The following is an 8,471-nucleotide window of genomic DNA, read 5'->3' on the forward strand; positions in this document are numbered from 1 at the left end:
CCCCCCCCCCCGCCCCCCCCCGGGAGGAAAGGCTCAATCCTATTACAAATCCAGTTGCCTGTAATTTTGTTTTCTGCAATTCCAAATAAGTGGAACGTCAAGCCTCCTTGGTTTGATTTTTCTCTCGCAGGAGAGAAGAAAAATATTAATAAGTAGAAGTTTTCTTCCGAATGCTTTTGATGCAAGAAACAAATCCCGCTTTTCCATAAGCATTATAAATAGAAATGCTTAACTTGAAAACAGAGCATGGATTAGAGCCAAAATAAGATGGAATCCAGGAAGTTAAACAGACTCGGAGACTTCCAGCTCAAAAAGCCTGCCAGCATCTTTACAGGGTAAACTGGGGATTTCTATCTCCAGGTCAATGGACTAGTACTGTGCCCAGCATGACCCATCATTTTCGTGAATATAGGACAAAGGTGTAAGGGAAATCTTTTCAGCACGAGGCGGGTACCCACGGCAGTTCTCTGGCAAGTGTGGCAAGACCACAGAGGCTTTGCAGCTGACCAGATGTCACAGTTCACAGAAGGGCAAACATCTGAAGCACCGTGTCTCGCTTCTGCCCCCGCTGCAGCTAAACTGATTTAATCACAACTGTGCTAAAAATCCCTCGTGCTTCCCACTCACACTGCCAGAGCACAGGCGTACTTCTCTCACACATGGTCATGACAACTTTTCAATGCTTGCAGGGGTGTGAGAAACCATCACAGCCACTTCAAAACAATGTTATGGCTTCCAGCCCCTTTTGCAAATTAGAGGGTGCAAGACACAAAATGGCAGCAGCACAAATGGAATAGCAGCCTGCACAGCACCGTCCACAGCTTCGATGGCCCAGGCAAAGCAGGTTCTGCCAGCCAGAAAGGTATTCCTATTTTCCATTGACTACTAAACACTGAGTACAAACACTTAAACACTCTGTTTGATTTCCTCTCACAAGGTTGAAGAACTTAACGTTCCTTTCAAGTGAAAAAAAATCATAACCTATCTTGCATTGTATACAGGAGGAAAAAAAATAGATGTTCTGGTCCAAAATTTACAAGAGTAGTATTCTGAGGTTATAGTTTAAGAAAACAAGTCCATTACATTTCAGTAGACCTTGTTCCATCACAACACTAAAGCAACTCTGAAAATTGTGTCCCCGTATGCCTAATAAAATTACATTTAAAAGATTAATTTTTAAAGTCTCCACCATCTCTGAGCAACAAAAGTAGAGGTGAATATAGCAACTCTTTTCTTGCCTTATCTCAAAATAATACCTGAGAATTGCAGTTTTTGTGTTACACTATCCCCTGGGACCTCAGCCCAGACTGAGAATTTAAATGGGTGCTCCCAGGTGCTGAGCAGCCTGCAAATTATATTGATCCAGAGAAAGAAGATGCCGTGGTAAATTTTGCAAAAAGAGACATGATGTTATGAACCTGAGAGAGAAAAAGTTCTTTATCTTATACTGACAGAAGACCTCAAAAATATCTGCTGGAGGGCTGCTGCTGAAGCAGCTGCAGCTGTGTTGGAGACATTGCAACAGGGAATTTCTAGCTATTTTTTCTCTCCCTCAAAGCTGCCCAGAAAAAGGGCATGAGTGCCCCTATATATAAGCACACGAACAGGCAGCGATTAAGGGCTGGGATCGCATGACATGAGAACCCAGGGACTAAGGGAATGAGGGAATTATCTGCATTTCATAGGAGGCGGGGGGGCGGGGGGGAAGGGGGTAGGTCAATTAAATAAACTAAGCACTCTTAGGCAGCAAGCAAGGAAATCTCTAGGTCAGTAATAGGCAGGTGATGGAAAATGGAGTATAGATGAAGCTCAAGGAGGATAAGGTTGAGGGTCAGCATGGGCTGACATTAATAGCTCAACAGGGCAATAGGTAGTTAGAGGGTATCAGGGAACAGAGTTTACATATACTACAGTAAATAATAATTACCAAAATATATCTATTGTGTGGGGTTTTCCTCTTTCCTCTAATTTTTCTCCTGTTAGTGTGCAGGACTTGGAGATACCCGGTACATTAATGATATTAATCCACACAAAAAAGCAGAAAAAAAAAAATCGTAACCTGAAGACAATTACATGAAGACAAGCAAATAGATTTAATAACCATTAATATGACCACTGTTAGATAGATGTTATTAAAAATAACTGTAAAAGTATTTGTGTGTAAAAGCATTTGTGTGTATGTGTACATATACGTGTACACATTTAGAAACCATCGCTGTGTAGAGCACGGTGCCAGTGAGTCATGAGTATGGATGTGTGTATGAGTGAACGATCACGAGGCGGCTACAGGGGCCCCTGAAATACCCTACAGCAGCGCCCCAAGAGCCCCAGAACAACACCCACAATAACCAATTGCTGATGCAGATGAGAGCAGCAGCCTCATGAAGCCCCTAAAACTAAGCGCAGAGGCAGAGCTGTCTTTAGGGAGTATGTATGGCTACAGCAAGAGCAATCGGCTGGTGAGCATCACCGATTCAGAGCCAAGCATGCAGAATTGATCGCTGCGGGTGCTGCATAGGTATTATCTTTAAGTAGAAATTAATTTTCAATGCCTGTGTTTGCGTTTGATCTAATATCCCACCGTTGAGTCCTGGCTGCAACTAGGATGTAGTAAATCAGGGTGAGATGGTTACAAAGAGGAATGGAGCGTCAGCGACAAGTTCAAATACAGCCTCTGAGATGTACCTTTTTTATTGACACAAATCTAGGGTAAGGAGGAAAAGAAACGGGAGTATGACACACAAGAATTAGGGGTGGGGATAAGTAAGCAACTTGTAAATATTTTCATGCATTCAGCAGTTGTTTAATTGCCTGCTTGGCTTTCCACATATCAAGTGACTCCATAAAATAGGTGGATTCCAGACTTAAAAATGCCATTCACTGAAAACAGTGTGTTACAAAGGGAAAACATTATTGCAACATATCTGGCATCCAGAGAGGGAGATTGTGGCAATCAGCTCTAACACAGCTGACGAAGTCCCTCGTTAGAAGTATGAGCATTAACGGTTTGTGCTCCCCAGGGGATACTGCTCTCTTTGTAACATCACAGAAATTTGGAAGGAAACAAGCTGACGCGTTGAGAAAGGTCACACATTTGAGAACGTAAAGTAACAACCAAGTGAGCTGAATGAAAAGCCACATGCTGCTGGGTGCTCCAACCCTCCCGCCGACCCTTCCTACCCCCACCCCCCAACCCGTTCTGGTCATCATCAGAGAAAAGAAAGGGTAAGTGCTAAGGAAGGAGCAGGCCAGTGAGGCAACGTGACAGCTGCTAGAAGGAGATAAACCTAAACGCCGTGGATGTCTACAGTAATGTCAAAGCAATAAAAATGATACTGTCCTACTGCTGTCATAACAGATGCTGCTGCTGAAAGGCACAGGCCAGATGATACACATCATTTTTTATTGGATCCAGGTCTTTTTTGGTGTTTCACCGTAAGTACCTAAGCACTGCTTTATGGCTGCTGTCTTCCTGACACGTCTATGGACCATGAATCTGTCTCCACTCACCACTGTTACACCTCTCCTTGCTGAGGGTACTGATGCTGCAGCTTCCCATTCACTGAGAAATCTGCAGGCATTTTTTCCCATCTGACTTTCTGTCTGCTGGCCTCAGGCTAAACCAGGCTGAACACATGGCGAGAGCAAGAAAGAGGGAAAAAGGAAATGTAAAGCAGAGAAAGTTGTTCCATTTACATACAAAGAAGAGCTGTTTAGGAAACGCGTCTAGTGCTTCCCCTTCCAGCTACCCTACTGCTACTTTGGCTACCACAACATACAAAACACTGCACCTGTGGGGAAGAGAGAAGCATTTCCAGTCTGGAGATACAGAAGCAAAGGAAAGCAGAAGCATTTGCTGCACTTATGCATCCTTCCAGTCCCATAAATGCACCTGGCACCTGACAGACCCATAGGGAACAACTGGCAAGATCTTCCTTTGAAAGAAAGTGCTTTGCACCACACTAACTGTGCCCCTGCCAGAAAGGGATCCTAATGAGCATAGACCAGATTTCCAGATTTCCAACTGTTTCTGATTCTCAGGACTGATTTCAGGCCACTCCTTCTCATTACCTAGTTTTGGAGCTGTGACTATTTCTGCCTGTTGCCTGCACAGTGAGCCAGAGCCCCAAATCCCCAAGTAGTAAATGGTATGAATCATGCAACATGCTCATAAATTTGAGGGACGTAGTAGGAACAACAACGAAGTTAGGACACTGTCTGGTCCACACCCTGGCTGGAAAAGAGGAGATAGCCAACATTCCCCCATATGAGGCTGGAATTGGGATGAGTTTTGAAAATTAGAGCTGCCTTCATGTGGCACGAACAAAGTCCAGGGGGAAGAGTTGGCCAGAGCAGCTCGGGTCAAGAAGGGCAGGGTGAGCATCATGCAAGTATCCAGATTTCCAGTTCTGCAGTTCAGCTACCAGAAGAGACTGGCTTAACGCTCTTGTCCTGAAGATTTCAGCTCACAGTGATAAGGTCAGAAAGCATCACAGCTGGACACAAAAGGCAAAGGGAACACAAGGGTTACGGCCATAAGAAAATCAATTGTTTTGGAGAATTAGTGAAAGAATCCAGAGAATATTTTTTTCTGTTTTTTCGTTTGAAGAGTTTTGTCACTTAATGACAAAAGTAGAAATGCCTCTTACATGGAAATTAGAGACCAAACAGATCACACAGAGAATAGGACTTCAGTGATAGGGAGGTACTTAAAAAAAAACCAAAATAAAACAAAGCAAAAAACACACAGAGGAAAAATAAAAGGATAAAAAAGTGCTGTTGCATAGGCTGAGCAGGAAGAAAGAAAAGAATGGCCAAGGCTGTGTACGTGGAGCAGACTGAATGACATACAGCTTCCCTCTTTGGGCTAACATCTTCAGTTGCAAAGAAAGAAAAAGGAAACATCACCCCATTTTCACGATTAAGTGAGAACCAAAGCCTCAGCAGACACTTGGTGTCTCCTCCAGAAAGGATGAGCCCTACATCACTGGCTCCATGCAGCCCCGCTGCCTTCCTTTCTCACTGCCCTAGCACAGCAAAGGGGGCTTGCTCCTTCTTCACGTCCTCATGACCCAGCTCATCAGTGCAGCAGGAAAATAAAGCACATTTCCCTTCCCTGCAAACCAGATAACCACAGGGCCTTCTTGGAAGTTTTTATTTCTCAAACATCATTTACTGTAAGGGGGAAAAAAGGACAGATGTTATCAAGACCTCGTAACCTGGCTGCTCACAGTGCCTCCGATGTGGCAGACATTTTCAAGATGTGCACTGTATGCTTTGATGTCTAAGGCATCTATGTGTGGGACCTAAAAAAATTGCCATTGCTGGAAAAGGGCAACATTTCCCACATACATTTGGCTCAGTCACAGAGACACCAGACATTTCATGTTCCTGGTAATGTTGCTTGCCATAAAGGCCAAGGAAAAATAAAGAGCATGTGGTGTATGAGTAGAACAGTGTCTGACCCGAACAGTTTTCAAACAATTTCCATGGAACATGCTCTGCACAACTGGCCAAGTCAACGGTCTGTAGCTCCAAAAGGTAAATTTAGCTCCTCTCCTAAATCCATTCTGGAGCAATGCCACCTGAAAGGTCAGTTTGCTGTATGTTTCAGTGTCGCATGATGTAATTTAAGGAAATGACAGCTACAAAAACTGTTAGGCTCAGTGGGACCTTTCCAGTAAAAAAGAAGAAAGGAACAAATAAACTAGGGTTCTGATACTTGGGAGAAGAGGGGGAGTGAGAGATTCCAGGGACAGAAGCACCAAGGGAGTGGAAATTGTATGATGGTATGTTACCGCGTCAGTCACTTAAACCAACTTTATGGTTGGTGGCAAGAATAGGTAGCTTGGGGACCGGGTTCGTCACATCCTAAAGATGTCTAAAACAGGTCAGATGAATTCTGCCCTAAAAGTATTTATTTTTCTCTGCAGTTATCAAGAGAGTCTAATGTAACTACATCAGAGGTAGTTACCAATCAGGTGTAGAACAAAAGTGCATGACATGTTCAGAGGTCCGATGGATCCCAACCAGAATTTCTGCTCCAGATTGACATCGTTTTATTGTTTAATTGCTTTCTTCTTGCTGTCACCAGCAACAAATTCACTGGCATGCAGCAAGACTAGCAAAACACGGAGAGAAGCTCAACCTTAGCAAGGGAGGTTAAACCCATTGCTAAAGAGGTGAAGGGCATGGGAAGATCAAAGAGGAACCATAATCTTGCCTGTGCAAGTAGCATTTTGAACATAATCATAGAAAACAGGACTGGAAAGGACCTTGACAGGTCATCTGGTCCAGCCCTTGCTCTGAGATCCATCAGACTTTGTAGACCTGAACTGTTCTTGTCAAATATATGTTCAACTTGTACTTAAAAAGCCTCCAGGGACAGAGGTGCCATTCACTTGTGCTTTACACTTACAGACACTTGTTTTCTCATTTAGCCTAAATTTCTCTTACTGTGACTTACACACTGTTCTCAGAGGATGTGGATAAGAGATTATCTTCTTTTCAGCAGCTTTTACATAGCTGAAGGCTGTTATCGCGTCTTCCTTGTATCTTCTCATCCTTAGGCTTGTTTTTTCAGTCTTTCTGTATACACGATGCTTGCTAAACCCATGGTCATTCGCATGTCAAAATTATTAGTGGCAATGCTGAAATTAATCTAGAATGGACAGATCTTGCCTCTCTTAGATATCTCTGCATCATCCTATACATTTATTTATTTAGCCTGATGAGTACCCTGTGAGTTGCTGGGAAGTAAAATAAGCCCCATTTTACCCAAGAGGTCATAAGGCAGAGAGGATTTGTGGCTCTCCGCTCTGTGTGTGTATCCTCTACCACTCTGGAGCAAGATCCAAGCACATCCAAGCTCATCCTCTAATGAGGCAGAAACCCAAGCGCACGTGCTACAGGGGAGCCCCGGTGTGCTTTTCCCAGGCATTCGGTCATGACAAGGCAGGACAGCGCAGCTTCTCTACAGTACAGATAGATACAACCACAGACTAGGGTCAGGATTTCAAAAGCCGTCCAGGCGTTATTGCTGTTCAAAATTGTAAGGGCTAATTCCATGGAACTTAAGAGTCAGGTACCTAATGATGCAGCCATGTGGCTGGTACTTAGAGACCTCCCTCCTCATCACTTCAGGCATCCTGATGATTTTAGAAATTCCAGTAGAATTGTCCCATTAGCCACATCTGGTCTGACCGGGGGAGTCTGTAGCTCTTCTCAGGCTCATTCATGTCACAACATAAATATTTTACAACTCTACTATCAATACCCTTCAAATAGGTGTTTAGAAACATATCTCCTAATGATTAATCTAGTGTTTGCATGAGTGAAACTGAAGCACTTAGTGCTTTTAGGCATGCCATTACTGGTAAGAAAGCAAGGCTTCATTCCAGGCTCTGGCTTTGCTCTCAGAGTTTGCAGCTATCGCTGGGAAATACAACAGGAGGGAAGGGGTGAAGGGAAATGTATAGTTTCTAGTTTTGTCTAGTTTCCACAAGTTTATTAAACTTGATAGAACAGCAGGAAATCGCACTGTATATGACAAAGAACCTGTTTAAAACCATCCTCAGAAAATGCAGCTTTTACGTTTTAGAGCCAGGGAACCGAGCACTTAGAGCCCACTGATTGATTCAGGAACATCAGTAAACACATTATTAAAATGAAGAAAAAGCTTTGTGAAATGTAAACTTCAGGTAGTTGGACACCATCCTGATCTACCACATGTAAATATTTTTATTTTCATTTCAGTAGAGTAGCCTGAAGATGATAAAACAAGCTTTCGGAACCCAGCAAACATTTGGAATTCTTAACTTCATACTTTTCCTTCGTAACAGTGAATGCGAAAGCGAAGAGAACTGTTCCAAAGGATCATTTATTTTATCCTCTTTCCTGTCACTTATCCTAAGTCTCTTCAGTTGAGTGGCTGCAAAAAATGTCAGGATGATTGTCTTGAATGGTCACAGTGTTTCACGTTTTTGTTTTACAGGGGAAACATTTATGTCAGTAGTCACACCACACTTAAAAAAAGCAGATTGACAAATTGACTTTTTGTTTCTTTGCTGGCTTGAGGGAACTTTTGGATGGGAGGTCCTGTTACTCTCGTGGAGCACGGTGACCGCACTAGAGCTGGATATTGCATGCGAACGGGTCACCCGGGATGCTTTAACCTCCACAGCCCCCCTTGCCCCAACCGGGGTACCGCTGCCATGCGTTCTACCTGCAGAAAATCAAATTGCCGACACGCCGGTGTTGGGGTCAACATGTTCCCTGCAAGAGGAACGAGTCCTCCCGCTAAAAGGGAGAACGGGGCTGTTTCCGTGAGCCGGGGAGGAGCGGGCGGGGCGGGGCAGGGGGAAATCTGTGTGTACGCCGGGGACACATAAATAAATTAAGCACAAAGCACACAGAGGGCTGAACGGGCGCCCCGGGCCGGAGCGGAGGCTGCGCAGCCCCTAGGCCCGGCC

Source organism: Egretta garzetta, unplaced genomic scaffold (genome assembly GCF_000687185.1).
Source record: "Egretta garzetta isolate BGI_Z169 unplaced genomic scaffold, ASM68718v1 scaffold18, whole genome shotgun sequence".
NCBI classification, from domain to species: Eukaryota; Metazoa; Chordata; class Aves; order Pelecaniformes; family Ardeidae; genus Egretta; species Egretta garzetta.